This window comes from Furipterus horrens, unplaced genomic scaffold (genome assembly GCF_987537825.1).
Source record: "Furipterus horrens unplaced genomic scaffold, mFurHor1.1.pri manual_scaffold_12, whole genome shotgun sequence".
Lineage (NCBI taxonomy): Eukaryota > Metazoa > Chordata > Mammalia > Chiroptera > Furipteridae > Furipterus > Furipterus horrens.
This window is the reverse complement of record NW_028327182.1, coordinates 67,145,251-67,164,294: the sequence shown is the minus strand read 5'-3', so window position 1 is coordinate 67,164,294 and position 19,044 is coordinate 67,145,251.

Genomic DNA, 19,044 nt, shown 5'->3' with positions numbered 1-19,044 from the left:
CACCAAGGTGCGTTATAATCAAAATATCAAAAATTAAAGATAAAGAGAGAATCTTAAAAGCAGCAAGAGAGAATAAAAGAATTATGTACAAAGGGGTCCCAATAAGACTATCAGCTGATTTCTCAAAAGAAACTCTGCAGGCAAGAAGGAACTAGCAAGAAATGTTCAAAGTAATGAAAAGCAAAAACCTGCAGCCACGATTACTCTATCCAGCAAAGTTGTCATTCAGAATATAAGGTCAGAGAAAGTGCTTCCAGGACAAAGTAAAACTGAAGGAGTTCATCAGATCCAAACCACTGTTATATGAAATGTTAAAGGGACTTGTTTAGGAGAAAGAGGATCAAAACTATGAACATTAAAATGAAAACTGTATCACAACAACCAACAACAGAAGCTAGGGAATCAAAACAAAGGCAAATAAGTAGGCAACGAGAATGGGAAAAGAATTATAGGTATGGGGAACATATTGGGGGCAGATCAGCAGGGAGGGGGAATGAGGGAAAGGAAAGGAGATGGTACAGGAATTAAGAAGCATAGTAGGAGGGAGTGGAGTAGATAGGAAGATGTTGAGGAGAACTATATGCACAACCAATGGGCATGGACTAAGTGGGGGACATGACTGGAGGGAAGGGGGTCACTGAGTGGAGGGGAACAAAGGGAAAATAAATTGGGACAACTGTAGCAACATAATCAACAAAGCATATAAAAAATGTATTCTCTTAAAGAGAAGTCAAATTAACACATATTAAATGAAAAACATATAAACTAGCCAAATTTGCAAAAGGCACAAAATTGAGTAACCTAGCTCAAACAGAGGCTCTCCATAAGGTGAACAGGATGACATCTAGACAGTGTTTTGAAGGAGAGTTGGGATTTTAACGGTGTGATGAAGAATTGGTAACATGCTATCACTGAAGAGTTATTGTCTTCCTGGTATAGAATGAAGTCTGACTAGACCCTAGACTTTTCTAAGATGTGGTGGGGAAATAGTTAAACAAGTTAGGCAGGGCCAGATTAAAGAAGACTTTAAAAATCTTGCAGATGAGCTTTGGTGTAGTGAAGAAAATTATTTGTAAGCTATTGATATAATTATTTTTATGTCAGTTTGTTCATTCTTGATGTAACCATTTCCTAATAATAAAAACAAACAACTCTATATAAAGAACATAGAAGAAAACTGTGCAGTATGACAGTTATCTCTGGATATGATTTGTCATCTTTATTTTCTGTTCACAGTGATAGTGGGCTGTTTCAGTTATATATTGCTGTGTAACAAATTACCCTTAAATCTTTAAAGCTTAAAACATTTATTATCTCACATAGTTTCTGAGCATCAGGTACCCAGAAGCCGTTTAACCAGATGGTCTGGCTCAGGACCTCTCATGAGGTTGCAGTAGAACAATCCGCTGAGACAACAATCATTGCAAGTCTTCCCTAGGGCTGGAGGATGTGCTTCTCAACTCACTCACAGTGATGAGGCCTTGGTTCCTCACCAACTTTGGCCAGGGACCACTGTTTCTGAACATTAAAGTCTCACCATGGGCCGCCAGAGTATACTTACAACATGGCTGCTGGCTTCCTCCAGACTGAGTGGTCTAAAAGAGAGTGAGAGAGAAGAAAGATAAAAGAGAGAGAAAACCTAAGAGAGAGAGAAAAAATGAGAGAGAGGGAGAGAGAGAGAAGGGTGTTTTGTAGACCAATTGGGGGCCACCTTGGTGGCTGACTGCTGACTGCCACAGTCAATAATGATATGCTGTTGCTGTAGAATATCAGCTTTTATTAGTATTACATTAAATTTATTCTTTATATTACCCAGGTGAAATAAGTTTCACCTGTTTCTTTTCATTCTAAGAATAGGTTAAAATCATTTGGGCGTTTTGTTTGTTCAACTCTAGAGCAATTGTCATTTTTAACTTACTGAATATGAGATTTGAATTGGATCTCAGGAACAAACACAACTATCAAGTATGAATAAACTAAATATTTTCCAAGAGAAAAAATGTAAATTACATTTCTCAAAATATACAAAATAAGGAAAGAATACATTCAAAAAAATTTTAAAAAATTATGAAGTACATATGAATATAAAACCATCAGTTCTCTGTCACTAGCATTCCTGAGAAAGAAGCTCTGAAATTAATAATTTGTAAGCTGCTGTAAATGACCTACCAGCATAGGTAATTCATGAGTTTCATCTTCCTTAGAAAGTGCAGATCTTTATACTTAGGGGGGGAAAAAAGCATGGTAGTGGCAATATACATTAAGAAAAATGTATGAATGTATGTGTGTGTGCACATGCACAGAATAAAAAGGTAAACCTGGGCAACTTTGAGGGTTGCATATGGATACAGGATATAATAGAACCATGTAGACAAATGTCATCTAAATGAATAAAACTAGTCAAGTATTTGTTGTGTCAAAAGTCAAACTCAGAATACTAAATAAAGTAGAAAGATATATTTATTTGAGGCTTCCAACCTGCAGGCCAGGAAACTTAAGCTACAGAAACAATGAGTTTTCAAGTGCTCACAGACTAAACTTTTTATGGGACAATACAGAAGTTATTTGGCTTTTTCAACCGATTGATTGCATAGTGGTCTTATCTCTTACATAGGTCAGGCAGCTAAGTCAGAGGAACAAGGAAGAGCAGACTTGGTATTTGGGAATTGGCTGGTGTCCTCTGCTGATTTCTGAGAACTGTAAATTCCTTTAAGGTTAGGTTAAGTTTCTTTCATGCACCTGCATTGATGTCTCCATTTTGTCCTTGACATAAGTGACTCCTGCTTGTACAATTGATTCAGGAAACACAAATGCCTTTCTCCTCTGCTAATGACAGACATGGGGATCTGCTGAAGAAGTCCTTACCATATCACAGAACCATTGAAAATAAGGGTGCCTTACTGCAGGTCAACACTTCCATATCTTGTGAGGAAGCTGGGTTCTGTAAGCAGAGGAGGTTTTGTGAGTATGAGAAGTAAGCAGTTACACCAGGCTACATATTTGGAAGGGCCCAGTACTTAGTTTAATGACCTTTTGTTATTGCTGTGAAATTCTTAATCCATTTTAAAAAGGGGCCACTCATTCTGTTTTGCACTGGGTCCTGAAAACTATGCAGCCATTTGGGCCACCTGGGTTAATGTTCTTTCTATGGTTGACATAACATGGCATTAAGAGCACCAGTGGCTCCATCTAGTGTGTACATGCCTTGGGTCTGTTTCTGAAGTTCTCTGCATCTGTCTATGCACCTCTAAAATGGGAATAGTAATAGAACCCACTTCAGAGAACTTGAATAAATTAATATGGGCAGAGTGCTCATTCACTATTTCTGGTGCGGAAACAACATGCACATGTCAGCTGCATTTTTAAACCGTTTTTTATTGTTTGGTTGCTACTGTGAAATTGTTAAGAAAAAAAATCTAGTCCAGGCTGCCAAAAGCCCTGTCCAATCAACACTCAATTCACCAAGTGGCACATGTAAAAGTGACAAAAGCAATCAATCAAAAGCTCAAGGTCACTTTTTATGCTTTGAGTGAAATGATTGATTCAACCAGTTGGTTAAATACCTTAGATAAATCTCTCACACACATTAATATTTAAGGCTCTGCAAATAGTCATATCAGTAGGCAACAGATAGGTATTTGTTCTGTTTGAAAAAAATACTAACCAGTAATGCTATATTTATTATCCAATTATGGATTATCCTAAACATAAGAAGGAATAAGCCTTGGGGTGTTTGGAGGAAGGCTGAAATAGGCTGTAGGAGGTGACAGTGGAACAGAAAAAGTACAGTTGATAAAAGGCATGTGGTGGTGTGAAGACAAAATTGCTCTCTGTATCCTTCAGTAGTAATATTTTTGTTCAGCGAAGCCATAGACCTACTATCTCATCAAATATCCCCAAGTAATTTAAGTAGTCTTCTTTCTTTTGAATCTCAATTCCAAGAAAATAACATTCTATGGAGATAACCATGTTTTTATGAAATAATAAATTTAAAGTCCTTATAGATTTTCTCTGTATGTTAACGAAGAGTTTTATGAGGAAAATTCCATGTCCATTGTGAATATATAAGGAGACATTACTTTTTCCTTATGTTTGAAGGGTAAAGCACATTTAGAGTTCACCTTCTTTAAATACATTTATTGTCAAGGTGCAGTTCAGGAAAAATTAAAACACAGTGATCAGATACACTATGAATCAATGTGTAGGGAATTGTGAGTCCAATTATTATACAAGATTTTTTTTAACTTTAACTAATTTGAATCATAATATTAGTCAATTTGCACACCTCTGATATAATTCTTTTCTTGCAGAGAGTAACAAAATAGACAACGTATGTAATAAAATTTTGCATGTATTGAAAATAAAGGAGGGTCATGAGTCCCCTGGGTGACAGGTGTTATTAAAATTTGGAAGGACATTATTGTTACAGTTGGGCAGGGAATTTTGAATACTGGTGTTGTGGGCCATTAGAGCCATCTGTCTTGCACAATGTGCCTAGTGATATTAAAGAGAACAAGAATCAGCTGCTATATATTTGAAATGAGGCCGAATACTCAAACCACTTATCTTGAAACACATGCATTCTCAATATGATGTCATTTTTAAATTTCAAACTGATTCTGCATATATACAGAAGCAACCCCTTTTCCTTCCTGTTTACATCTTTCCATCATTTTCAAGTGGTAGCCTCATATCTAGAGATAGAAATGCAAATCACTTATGCTCTGAGTCTGAATCTATCATTTCTATCAATTGTTTGCAACTAAAAGTCCACATAATATTGTGCTCTTGGAAAAACATCCCCGGAAAAATATCTTTCTTATTTTTTTTAACCATATATATAGTATGAGGCTAGAATATTCATGTAGACCCCAATTCTTTAACATATTTTCTAAGTGAATTATTTTCTTTCTCTGATATTTATGTTCCTGAATCCTTCAAATTTTATCACATCTTTATGTTTGAAGTACACTGAATGTTGTAGAGTTAATTTCTGTCTACTTAGAATCCTCCAGATTCATTGGTATGACAGACAGAAGGATTATGTGTACCTCAGGGCATAATGATTCTTTGGTTATAGCTGAAGTCACACTGGATTTGCCTACTCTTCAATTGCAAACTCCTGTCTGTTTTATAATCTAACAGGTCTTTCCCAGCACTATTGCTCATGGCTTTCTTAGTATTTCCCTTGCTGATCAACTGTGATCTGGATTGCTGGTCCCTAGATCTATTAACTCAAATTATACAGGTTAATCATTATGTTGTTATTTCCCATGTGCATTTTTAACTTCTCTTATTCCATTATAAATATTAGGTTATTCTTGGTGGTGCTTACAACACTTTACAAATTGGGATCAGTTCACAAATAACAAAACAGTTGCTGTTTGTCTTCATTTTCCCAGCCCAAAATAAAGATGCATAATAAATTCAGCGCAGTGTTAATCCCCCTAGGCTTCCATAGTAACTTGTCTTGTAATCAGTACATCATATTCTGGTTGTATTTGTCAGTGTTTGGCTCTTCTATACTAAGTAATTGTAAACTAATTTTAGTTCTTTAATCTACTTTACTTACACAAAATGTGCCACACAGGATAAGGCAGCTTGAAAAGAAGAATTTTATTTTTACCTTGAAGAGTACTTTACACCATGTTTTTATAAAACAGTGAAAGAGTGAGTTCAAATTTCTTACAGATTCTTATGTAAATTAACTAAGCATTTAGGAGGCAAATTCTGTGTCAAAAAAGGCACTAGCTTGACCAGTCTTTGTGTTCATTTTGAATGTTTTGCCAAAAAAACAGGTGTTGAGAAGGTGTGTAATTAAACAAAATATTCAGTGGTCTCTAAAGAACCTTGGCTTAATTAGTGTACAAGGAATTTCTGTTCTGAAGGAGGGTGGTGCAGCTGCAGATGTATCTGAAAAGGGGGCTTTACTAGGAAGAGCTGAAGGAAAGAGAAATGCTTAACTTGGAAGTGGAAGCTGAGAGAACCATAATTGCTGTCTATATGTTAACTGTCATGCTACAGAAAAAGGATTATGTCTAATCCTATTATTTCAGGATTGTAAAAATAAAAAGTGGGGAGCAGATCTGGTAACTAAAGATAATAGAATGGGAAGGACTTTCTTAGCAGGTTTTGAATTCTCTACAACAAAAACTCAAGCAGAGGCTGTGTGGATGCCACAGAGCTCCATTCTGCCCTGAATTGTGTATCTGGAGTCGGGGGTGTTATCTCTGGGGTGATTCTCCATTGTTTTGTCTTCTATCTGAAGTTGAGAAAATTTTAAGTAGATACGGAATCCATCAAAATAAGAACACCAGCAATGATAAGAAATTGGTAATCCACAGAGGTAAAGTAATTGGATTGCCCTCTTTTGAATTGTCCTCATGAATTGTTGTATGTTGTGCTCTCAGTATCTGTGTTACAGAGTGAAAGGGACTTCTTTTATGTGGTGCTTTGGTGTAAAACCCAACAACTAGTGTTGAGGAAAACAGGTCTTTATTTATATTATTCCAACCTAGGGAGGGCAGTGAGCACTTCAGCTCAGAGCCCTTTTCTACCATGGGACCCAGCACTTCCCTTGCTCCCCAAAAGGCTAGAAGCCAAAAACATGCCCAGAAGTACCCCATCCCTTATCTGTCAGCTGTCTCCTTCAGGATCTGGGGTATGATGTCATCAGCCTCCGTATAACAGTCCAGGAAAACATGTGCCATGTTGCACTGAATCATGCATGGTTCTCTCTTTGCCCTTTCAAAGCCATATAGTATCCTCCCTTTCAAAGCAGCATGGAGTTCTCCTCTCCCTTTCAAAGTGGCATGGTATACACCCTTTCCTTTCCAATCTGCATGAAGTTCTCTCTTTCCTTTCCAAACTGCATGGAGTTCTCCTGGGCAAAAGTCTGCCACCTATTTTTAAATTCCTGACTACGTCCTGTGACACAGTGGGTGTGGTACCCAGTTCTGACCATTCACAGAATCTTGCACAGGCTCGGTGTGCTCTTTCTGCACCATCCCATGGTCAAAACCCCTCCCATCTTCTTGGAAACTTGGAAGAACCAAAGTCATTTGCATAACTAAGAAACTAGCTACTAGCCATAGTCATGCAAAGGTATCTTAAAAGCTGTTCCCTGTTCTCTTTGCCCCATGCCCCAACCTGCAGGCTCTGGGTAGTTTTGGAGACCCCCCCACTCTAACATCTGAACCTAAGCGTGGAAACTCCAGAAGCTGTTTCTCAGGGATTACTGTGTATTGAAAGTGCTTCTGTTACAGAAACAGGGGAGTCCAAAAATCCCCAGAGTTTGTGGCTGGGGGATGGGGAGAAGGAAGCAGCTTTTAGAATGTCTCCACATGCCTGAGGCTGGTGGCTAGTGTCTTCCTTCTGCAAAATAGCTTTAATGCATCCAAAGCCTCAGGTAGATAGGAGGAGTCTTGAACCAGGGGATGGTATGGAGAAAGCACACAGAGCCTACGAAAGGTTCTGTGAATGGTCAGAACTGTTTGCAATGCCCACTGCGTCAGAGGACGCAGTCAGGGATATATAAGCAGCTGCGGACATTTTAGCTCTCTCTCTTTCTCTTTCTCTCTCTCTCTTGCTCGTGCGCTCGCTCTCAGGCTCTCACTCTCTCGTGTGCTCCCTCCACATGGCTTGGTGAAGGGGCCTTCTCCATGTGGCTTGGAGAAGGGGTCTCCAGGTTGCTTTAAGAGGCTCTTGCCATGCGGTTTTGAGGAGAGGAGATCCATGCGGTTTGCAGGAAGAAAGCAGTTTGCAAGGAGGTTGAGAATCCAGGCGGTTCTGCATTGAGAGCTGGAGGGCACCACAGCACAGAAAGGACCTCCCCAATCAGAATTGAGTGATTGGCAGCTGCTGGTAAAGCTGAACTGTGTTTGGAAAGTAGGGAAACGGTTTCTCTAACTTTTCTAAGACTAGCCTGGTTTGGTAGTGGGGAGGCAAGAATATGTGTTTATAGGTGTTTTAAAGAACATAAGACTTAACAACAGAAATCCGGAAATAACTAAATCTATATAACTGTTAAATAAACAATTCTTTTTCTTTTCACTAAACTCTGGTATTGAGAGTTATAATTTTGGCGGTGGGCAATCGGGCCCCTAACTAAAGAGCCCGTGGGTTTGTTTTCAATTGGAGCAGCCCAGGGGTTCTGTAACAGTTCTGATCATCAAATTCCAATATTTGAAGAGGGGTGGTGTTTCCCCTAAACCACCAAGCAATTCTTGAAGACGTCAGCTGGGAGCCCTATAATTCAACTTAATTCTGACCCTGTCTATTTGGAGACAGCATCATATTTCACAGGTTAAAGGCTCAGTTCCTCAAAATTGTCCTCCACTTCAGGTGCCAATTGCAAGCTCATGTTGTCATCTGTGCTTTTGACAAACTGGCTATTGACTAGAGGTTCCAATGACCCTCTCCTTGAGTTTAATTAATTTGCTGTAGCAACTCACAGAACTCAAATATTTTACTTACTAGATCACCATTTTATTATGAAAGAATACAACTCAGGAACAGTGGGGGGAAAAAGATGCATATTGTAAGGCATGGAGAAAGAGCATGGATCTCCCATACTCTCTGAGCTCACCACTATCCCCAAATCTCCAGGTGTTTATCAACTGAAAACTCCCCTAATCCAGTCCTTTGGGTACTTATAGAGTATTCATTCATAGGTATGATAGATTAACTCGATAGCCATTGTGTTACAGAACCCCTGGGCTGCTCCAATTGAAAACAAACCCATGGGCTCCTTAGTCAGGGGCCCGATTGCCCGCCACCAAAATTATAACTCTCAATACCAGAGTTTAGTGAAAAGAAAAAGAATTGTTTATTTAACAGTTATATAGATTTAGTTATTTGCGGATTTCTGTTGTTAAGTCTTATGTTCTTTAAAACACCTATAAACACATATTCTTGCCTCCCCACTACCAAACCAGGCTAGTTTTAGAAAAGTTAGAGAAACAGTTTCCCTACTTTCCAAACACAGTTCAGCTTTACCAGCAGCTGCCAATCCCTCAATTCTGATTGGGGAGGTCCTTTCTGTGCCGTGGTGCCCTCCAGCTCTCAATGCAAAACCGCCTGGATTCTCAACCTCCTTGCAAACTGCTTTCTTCCTGCAAACCACATGGATCTCCTCTCCTCAAAACTGCATGGCAAGAGCCTCTTAAAGCAGCCTGGAGACCCCTTCTCCAAGCCACATGGAGAACTTAGCTTCTTTATTCTGCATGGAAAAGGCCCCTTCACCAAGCCACATGGAGGGGGCGAGAGCGCGAAAGCGCGAGAGCTAAAATGTCCGCAGCTGCTTATATATCCCTGACTGTGTCCTCTGACGCAGTGGGCGTTGCATACAGTTCTGACCATTCACAGAACCTCATGTAGGCTCTGTGTGCTTTCTCCATACCGTCCCCTGCTTCAAGACTCCTCCCATCTATTTTGCAGAAGGAAGACACTAGCCACCAGCCTCAGGCATGTGGAGGCATTCTAAAAGCTGCTTCCTTCTCCCCATCCCCCAGCCGCAAACTCTGGGGATTTTTGGACTCCCTTGTTTCTGTAACAATTGGATATTAAATTCAACCTTCATTCCCTCTCCTCTCCATGGAAATTAGAGGTTGGAATTAAAAATTCCAACCATGTATTCATGATTGATTCCTCTGGCAACCAGCCCCCATCCTTAGGTGCTTTCCAAAATTTACCTCATCAGCATAACAAAAACACCTTTAGCTCTCTCATGGTTTAGGAAATTCCAAGTTTTAGTGAATTTGTGCCAAAAAGATGTAAAGACAAATATGTATTTCTTACTATAAATCACAATACCACAGTGTGTCACAGCCTAGGCATATTCTACCACAGTGTGTCACAGCCTAAGCATATTCTTCTCTCTGTTCAACTTTATTCCCTTTAAACCAACCTATGATTTTCAGTGAGTTGAGGAATGAATGTAAGACTAGCTGAATGCATCAATGGGACAAGCAATGGACCAAGATTCATTGCACCTGTGCAATGAATAAAATCACTGTGAGATGTATACTTACAACATATCTGCAAATTTGAGAAAATATTAGTGAGTTAGAGGTAACTACTTTCTAAAGCAAAGACACAAATATAGTAGTCCCCTCTTATCTGTGGTTTCTCTTTCCACAGCTAGGTCTCAGTTACCCATGTTCAACTGTGGTTTTGTTACCAAACAGCAAGTGGGGTCCTGCTGCCCACTGCCACCCTCTAGGCAAAATTCCAGAGGCAAAGGTTTGGTGATAAAGGAAAGGAGTCTTTATTCAAAAACTGACAATTTTGGAATAGCAGCTTTCCACGTGGATCAGTCATTTAAGTCTATCAATTAAGGCTAAATTCTTAACTCTTTAGTTACAGCTTTAATCACTTAAGCCTATCAATTAAGGTTAATACCTTTACCTCCTGAGTTTCCCTGTGATTCACCCTGTTAGGTTTTTTTTTTTTTTTTTTCCTACGGGTAACTCTTAGGCAAAAATTATCAAGATACTCAATCAGCAAATTTCTTCCACTTCTTAACATCTGATCCAGGACTGACCCCTGCTTTCTTAAACCCTACTTAGAATCACCCAGTTCAAGCACAAATTCTATAAGTTTTCAATTTCTCGCTCTTCCTCTTCTCTTTCTGGCACCCTTATGATTCACATATCAGTACGTTTAAACTGTCTCAGAGGTTCCTAAGCCTCTCCTCATTTTTTTTCAATTATTGTTTCTTCTTTCTGTTTTGGGTGAATATTTATTTCTTGCTTTTGTTCCAAATTGTTGATTTGAATCCTGGCTTCCTTCCCATCACTGTTGGTTCCCTATATATTTTTCTTTACTTCATTTTGTATAACCTTCACTTCTTTCTTTATTTGGGGGCCATATTCAGTAATTTCTCTGTGCATCCTGATCACCAGTGTTTTGAACTCTGCCTCTGATAGGTTGACTATGTTTCATTTAGTTCTTTTTCTAGAGTTTTGTCCTGATGTTTCATTTGGGCCATTTTTCTTTGCCTCCTCAATTTGGCAGCCTCCCTGTGTTTGTTTCTGTTTATTATGAAGAGCTGCTTTGACACTATGTCTTGGTAGTATGGCCTAATGTAGTAGGTGTCCTGTAGGGTCTATTGGCATAGCCTCCCCTATCACCCAAACTGGGTGCTCAAGTTGTGCCCATCATGTGGGCTGAGTACATCCTCCTCTTGTAGTTGAGCCTTGATTGATGTTAGCGGATCAATGGGAGAGATTTACCCATGCCAGTCAGCTGCAAGGACTGTCTGTATCCATTGACCCCCACCCTCCACACCCCATGGAGGGTCATCTGTGCAGGGTCAGGGTGCTGGTGCTCCAACGTGGTCTGTAGCTGTCCACTGGGTGCACTGGCCCTGGAGTTCCTGAGACAGGCCAAGGTCAGCCCCTGGTGCTCCAACATGGTCAGTAGCTGTCCACTGGCTGCACTGGCCCTGGGGTTCCTGAGACAGGCCAAGGTCAGCCCCCTGGTGCTCCAAGGTGGTCTGTAGCTATCCACTGAGTGCACTAGCCCTGGGGTTTCCTGGGACAGGCCAAGGTCAGCCCCCACCTGTGTTTTTCCTGGGGCTACCCTGCCTGAGCTATAAAGCAATCTGAGATGGCTGCTACTTGTGCTGGGCTTGGAGGTTCCCAGCTGAAGCCAAGCTGTGAATATACACTGGCTGGTGTTAGTTCCTGGTTTGAGCTCATTGAGGCCAGCTGTTGCTTGTTTGAAAGGATTTAGGAAGTTGTGATGCATGAGCTGAGGCCAGCCATTCAGATGGAAAAGCAGCTTGGGAGAGCCCATAAATTGGGTGGGGTGGGGTCTCTGGGGATCTCCAAGGCAGGTCAAACAGAGTTAACCAGACTGATGGAGACTCTGACATGCACCAGCCCACCAGCTGGGGGGTGTGGAGGGTGGGCAGAAAAGAGACAATGGCCTCTGCTTGCCCTAATGCCAGACCCTTTAGTTTCTCCCTGTAGGAGCTAGCCTGAGCAGGTGAGTCCTTTAAGAGGAACTGCTTTGGGCTCCAGCAATTTCTTCACTGACTCAGTTTCTGCTGGTTCTTAAGAGCTAGAATTTGTGGAGACTTACGTTCCTGGCACTGGAACCCTGGGCTGGGGGGCCTGCTGTGGGGCTGGGACTTCTCTCCTGAGTTATCCCTCCTGAATACTTCTCCACCACATGTGCGTGTGGGACCAACCCGTTCAGCATTTGCGCCCCTCCTACCTGTCTCAATGTATGTTGTTTCTTTAATTCTGTAGTTGTCAGACTTCCATTCAGGAAGATTTCTGATAGTTCTGGCTAATGGTTGTTCCATATTTTAGTTTTAATTTTTGTGGTTATGCAAAGAGGCACGTCATATCTGCCTATGCCACCATCTTCCGTTAGTTTTTAATTATCTTATTTCTGTAGGATTAGTTTACAAATTAAAACTATTTAAGATACAACAGCTATACGAGTTTGGAAGAATGGCAGGCTTCTGCCTCAGAGTTTGTCCCCTCTAGAATACCCAAAGAACAATAACCCTGCCAACCTCTGCCAGGCCAGCCTGATCCTGGTCTGCTCCTGGAGTTTCTTTTCCTGTCCAAAACACTGTCCTTTGGGAGATGCAAGCAAGTGCAGAATGATTATCTAGGCATCCTTGAGGGAGAAAGCCAGAGAGCTAGTCTCTGTCCTCCTTTTATTTAAAACCCTCTGGCTCATAATTCCATGTGCTACAATGATGTTCAGCTTCTCAGCCAATCTCATCCTAGACTGTTTACCATTGCCTTGAGCACCCTCCTCCTTGAGCACCCTCCTCCGTCAGCCCCTCCTTCCTCCTCACAAGTGATCAGATCTCTCTGCATCAGTTTGAAAATATTAAATGGAAATTCCAGAAATAAACAATTCCTATGTTTTAAATTGTGTGCCATTTTGAGTAGCATGATGAATTCTTGCACCATCTTGCTCTGTCCCACCCAGGACATAAATCATCCCTTTGTCCAGCATATCTACACAGCACAAGCTTCCATCCTTTAGTCACTGTTAGCAAATCCACTGTCCTGCCATCACAGTGCTTGTGGTCGACTAACTCTTATTTTATTTAATAATGACCCCAAAGTGCAAGGGTAGTGATGCTAGCAAGAGAAGCTCTAAAGTGCTTCTTTTAATTGAAAAAGTAGAAGTTTTCAACTTAATAAGACAGTTTATCATCTCACATCATCACAAGATGAAGAAGGGTGAGTACAATACAATAAAATATATTGAGAGAGACAGAGACCATATTTACATAATTTTATTACAGTATATTATTATAATTGTTCTATTTTATTGTTAGTTACTGCTGTTAATGTCTTCCTGTGCCTCACTTCTAAATTAAACTTTATTGTAGGTATATAAGGTTTAGTGTCATTTCAGGCATTCACTGGGGGTCTTGGAATGTATTCTCCATAGATAAGGGGGCAGGGACCACTGTGTGGATTGTGATCTTATATACTATTCATTAATGATAACAAATGGTTTGGTTGTAAGAAAAGGGTCTTAAAGACAGTTTCTGATGACAACAGCTACTATTAACTTCTACCCCCTACATATAGTTCTCTCTAAGGAACATGTGTGTAATGAGGTAGCAGCACCTGGTGACATTTTCTGAGTTGTCAGAACACAAAAGGACCCCTGTAATTAATTAATGGCCCAGCTGGCATAGCTTGTAGCTCAACTTGTTAGGCAGAATAGATAGCAAATCAAGTCAGGGAGAGGGAGGAAGACATGTCTCACCCATTAATTCAGCAGTCCTGAGCCCAGTCATAAAACTGCCAGGTGTTCTGAAAATCACAAGAAAAACCATGATAGTGCAGGAGGAGAGGGCCTTGGAAATTTTACGTGTATCATTTCCACTATCTAGAAAAGAAAGCACTTGGAACTGTATGTGAATCCCAAGGTCTGAAGAAGGGAGGAGGAGGGGGAACCCAGAAGCGGTTACAAGCATAAACCCCCTGAAATCCCAATTGTCAGGGCACCAACCTACCTGGGTGGCCCACTTGCAGCTTTGTGCTCAAGTGTATTTCATAAATAAACCTGCTATCTCATTTCCAATATATGTGTTGTCTCTCACCTGAATTTATCTCTTATGAGAGAGACAAGAACAAAAAAGAGGGAGCCCCCTCATACAGGTCTCCCCAGTAACAAACTCATTATGAAGACACAAACAGTGGTGATCAGAAGTGCCTTTTGGCAAAACTTTGGGAACAATTGCAGAGGTTTTTTTGTACCTAGACTGATTCAATTACTGCTCAGAATCTTCTGTGTTTACAGCCTGGAAGCAGCCTTCGACAATACACAAGCAAATGAGCATGGCTATGTGCCCATAAAATTCAAATTGTAGACATTGGAGTTTTAATGCCATATAAATTTCATGTACATTGAACGATTCCTCTTCTTTTGATATTTTTCCAACCATTTAAAAATGAACAAACCACTTGTCGCTCATTGGTGATACAAAATAAATAAATAAATAAACAAATAAATAAATAAATAACTGGGATTTGACTTGTACACTGTAATTTAACAAACTCAGATCTAGCATGTTAAAAAAAAACCTATTGTCTTATTTTAAAGTTGTTTTTGAAGATAAAAAGGTCATTCTCAACATTAAGAGGTAATTGTAGTGATTGTGATATCTATTATGTATGCTGTTAGAAAGGTGATTTTTCAAAGCATACCCATAGAGCTTATTAGAAGAGTATCATGATTGGTCAGTGTAATTGCAGTTCAATAGTCAGGTCTATGACTCTAACATAAGCTTTCCAACAGCCTCTATGTCTATTACACAACTGCTCTGCCTCTAGAAGACTGCTGTGTTGAGCTTAAGCAGCTATGCTACTTCATTTGGGAGAATAGAAATTTCAAATTTCCAAAGTCCAAATTAATTAGAAGAAAGGACTCTCTAACCTATATGACAACAAAGAAGCCTCGGTGATCATTGTTGATTCCACAAAAAAATCTGAGACTAATTTATCAGTCTTTTAAAAATAGAATCTGTGAACTACTGAAGGCAATAATTGCATAATTCAGTGTTTATTTTCCTGAGATTGACATAATCCATGAAGGACAATGGGAGTTTTCACTTATTCATAACTGTTTAGAATTAGGTAATAGAAAGTGACAAGGTTATCTAAATACAAATACAATGTAGTGCTTAATCTCATTCAGTTGCAGTAATAGAAATTTCAGCCAGGAGCTAGTTTATGCTGAAAGACACCTCTTCCTAAGGCTGTAGCTTCTACTTCCATCAACAATTCAAATATCAAAGAGACATAAATTAAAAACTAACTATTTCTACAATAAAAGTTTGTCTAAAAAATAAAATGCCCTACATAAAATAATGCACAAACTTGGTGAAAAAATAGAGCAGCTAACATTTCCAAGCAATATAGAATAACTTGGGATATACTTCAAAGTCAAGTAGAACCAGTAATTCATTTGCCGACAAATCAGTGTAGTCCATCAAAGTTTCAGGATGGGAATGAAAACTAAATTCATTCAGAGACAATTTATTCAGTAGCAATTTAGGCTCAAGCCAATATAATTCTATCTCAAAAGAGTGCACTGTTCCCTACCAATAGCAGAAGCTCAAGTTGAACATTATCCCATTTCCAATAAAAAAAAAAGGTAGCCTGGGACTTCCGGCCAAGATGGAGGCTTAGACGGACACGCTAGGTCTCCCTCTACAACTAGAGAGGAATACAACTACCTAAAAACAAAGGATAACTAGAAATTCCAGAAAATAAAACTACACAGAAGCCCAACATATGAAGTTATAAACCAGCGGTGCCATTTGGGCAGGTAAGAGTTAAAGAGGGCAGTGCTGTTTGCGGTTGCACCTGGCTGGGCGGCGAGGAATCCCGGCGGCAGTCAAGCCCCTGGCGGTGCACGACCCCGGCGCTGGGGAGAGCGGCCGCCGCATCGCCTTGAACAGTGAGGCCCAGGGGGGCGGGAGGACGGATCCCGGTCTCCTAGCTGAATAACTGTGTGAATCCATCTTGGACCCCCGCCCCCAAAGAAAGCACCACAGGGCTGCGAAATAGGTCGCAGACAGGCGCCAGTCGCTGAATTGTGACGCATACACAGACACTGCCCCTTACAGCCGGCCCAAGAAAACAAAACGCATCTGTCAAAATGAGGCAGACAACTATAGAAATCCCGGTGACACAGCTCACCAGGCAACAGATAGAGAACCTGACAGATGAACAGATAAGAAACCTGTCAGAGGCTCAGTTCTGGGCCATTGTTATCAGGGGGCTTACAGAATTCACAAAAGAGCAGGAAAAAGATAAGAAAGAAGCGAAAAAATTTCATAACGAAAGGAACAAAACCACATACGAGACAGATGGTGAGGGAAAAAAATCCAGAGTTCATTTCAACAAACTGGAATATGGAGAAGGAACAAACAGTCAACCAATGCAGAGAGAGGAAATGGGAAGCAACAATCAGAGGATCAGAAACCTCTGGGACAGCTATAAAAGGCCCAACATAAGAATCATTGGTTTGCCAGAGAATGAGGAAGATGAACTAGAACTTGAAAAATTGAGTGAAAATATAATAAAGGAGAACTTCCCAGACTTGGGGAAGGGAATAGACTTGCAGGTCCAGGAAGCAAGGAGAGTTCCCAAGAGACTGGACCCAGGGAGAACCACTCCAAGACACATTATAATCAAAATGTCAAAAATTAAAGATAAAGAGAGAATCTTAAAAGCAGCAAGAGAGAAGAAAAGAATTATGTACAAAGGGGTCCCAATTAGACTATCAGCTGACTTCTCAAGAGAGACCCTACAGGCAAGAAGGGACTGGCAAGAAATATTCAAAGTAATGAAAATCCAAAACCTACAACCACGAATACTCTATCCAGCGAAATTGTCATTCAGAATAGAAGGACAGAGAAAGTGTTTCCAGGACAAAATAAAACTGAAAGAGTTCATTAGATCCAAACCACTGTTATATGAGATGTTAAAGGGACTGGTTTAAAAAACAGAAGCTAGGGAGATGAAACAAAGGCAAACTAAACAGGCAACGAGAGTGGAAAAGGAACTGTGGGTACGGGAAGCATATTGGGGGGAGGTCAACAGGGAGGGGGAGTGGGGAGAGGGAGGGAGATGATATAGGAATTGGGGATCATGGTAGGAGGGAATGGAATAGACGGAGAGAGGTTGGGAGGAACTGTATGCACAACTAATGGACATAATCTAAAAGGGGGGACAACTGGAGGGAGGGGGGCCACCAGGTAGGTGGAGGGGAGCAGAGGGAAGGGAAATTGGCACAAATGTAATATTTTAATCAATAAAACACATTAAATCTGAAAAAAAAAAAAGTAGCCTGGTCAAGGTAAATGCTTATTAGTTTTTTCTAGGATACTTACATTTTTCAGTTTTTCAAAATTCTTATCAGTATCTGTTGGCACTGTTATTTACTAACTCTCTTCCTCTTATATTCTTAAGTTTTATGCATTTGTCTACTTTAAATTAAAACAAAATAGATAAATGAGTTTTACTGCTAAGTCAAATGTAGGTTTTTTTTCTTTGAGAAGCTACACAACACAGTGATCAAGGAAGGGATGGATGAATAGGGCAAATATAGATGTGAATATGATTCTAGGAGCAAACTCTCTTAAAACAGAGGTGTTGAGAACTGCGAGCTAGTCAGAGTATATAATATTTAAATTAAAAACCCAGTTCTTATTCTTGGAAGAGAAATATTATAACTGTTTATCTTTAACTGAGTCCAGTTTTCGGTGGCTTAATGACAAAAATGTAAGCAAATTTCAGTATTAGGCCACTTATTTGGTTCACCTGATCATCAAGTGGTGTGATCAGTCCACATCTAGATCAAATTTCGCATCTTGTGTTACAGTAATGTTGGTTGAAGAAACAAGATTAAAAGAATGTGTGACTTCGATAAGAATACTGGTTAAAATTTATATGCATATAATCAGTAGTTTTTCTGTATAACAGCAATAAGTAAAAAAAGTAGCAAAAAAAGTCTAAGGCAAAGTAAAACAAAAATAAAATAGAAACAATTTTAACAATAAAATGTTTGACCAATATTGTGTGACATTATACATTTTTCTCAAATGAGAATTTATACAATGCATAAAAATTATTAAAGTTAAAAAATATTAACTTGTTCCCTACTAAAAGCTATATATTTTCCACAATGCCAATAAAAATGTTATTTTTTCTAAAATATGTGATATTCTAAAGTTCTTCTGAAACAATACACATAAAAGAAGAGGAAAACAAATTAATAAGACATGTACCCTATAAGAGGAACCTAATGAACAAAACAAACAAAGGTGCAAAATAGAACAAGAGGCATGGAAACAAGGAATAGGGTGACAGTGATCAGAGGGTAGAGGAGAGGAGGATAATAATGGAAAGAAGGGGAAGGGACTAGTCAAGAAACATGTATGAATGACCCATGGACTTGTACAACAGGATGGAGATTGACTGTGGGAGCAGATGGTGGGCTGGGCGGAGGAGGGCAAAGGGCAAAAATTTGGGACGACTGTAATAGAACAACAAGTAAATATTTAATAAAAAAGACATCAAAAATGTTATAAAGATGCAATAATTAAAACCTGGACTAGATAAGACCCTGGATTATTGAAACAGGGAAGATATTAATGAATAGTTTTAAGTATGTGTAAGATTTAGTATATGATAAAAGTGTCATTTCAAATCAATAGGGAAAGGATAAATTATAAACAGAGTTATAAAACTAGGCCATTTGGGGGACTAATTAGATACTTATATCTTTATACCAAAATAATTATAAAACTGAAAAATATGAGTTTATATTTTATATATATATATATTTTTTTGATGGGGAAAATGTGTCTAAGCACTGATCAAGGTTGATAGACTTCAATATTTAAAAGTTCTAACTCCCTTATGTCTCTCATTGCAAAGGAAACCATTAAGGAGCAAATAAAATATTTACATCATATATAAAAGACAAGGAATTAATTCTTTTAATAAATTTAAAGCTCCTTTAAATCAATAAAAAATAGAAAGT